The sequence below is a fragment of the Buceros rhinoceros genome, unplaced genomic scaffold (assembly GCF_000710305.1).
Source record: "Buceros rhinoceros silvestris isolate BGI_N320 unplaced genomic scaffold, ASM71030v1 scaffold7557, whole genome shotgun sequence".
Classification (NCBI taxonomy): Eukaryota; Metazoa; Chordata; class Aves; order Bucerotiformes; family Bucerotidae; genus Buceros; species Buceros rhinoceros.
In genome coordinates, this window is record NW_010422696.1 from 8452 (window position 1) to 8811 (window position 360).

Below are 360 nucleotides of genomic sequence, written 5' to 3' on the forward strand. Positions count from 1 at the left end.
TCCCGGGTCCCTCGAGCAGGCGTCCTTCCCCACGCAGGCTGGGAGCTCTAGACGTGTTGACAGCAGCTCTCGTTAGCTGGGTTATTGAGCGGGGCCAAGGGCTGGGCTCTCGGCTCCATGGGTAGCGGCTCCGGGCGGGGGACAAAGTACCCCCACACCGCTCAGGCAGCTGTGCTGCTCAGCCTGCTCTGGCCTCGCCGGACCCCATGGGAGCCCCCTGCCCCGGAAGGTGTGCGCCGGGGTGGGGGTGCCTGAAATAACGGGCGTTCACGGGGCAGTTCTGCTGTGCCAGGGACTCAGAGGGGTCTGGGAGCATCAGCCCCGGCTGACCCCCGTGCCACAGCCCACAGCCGCCCCTGG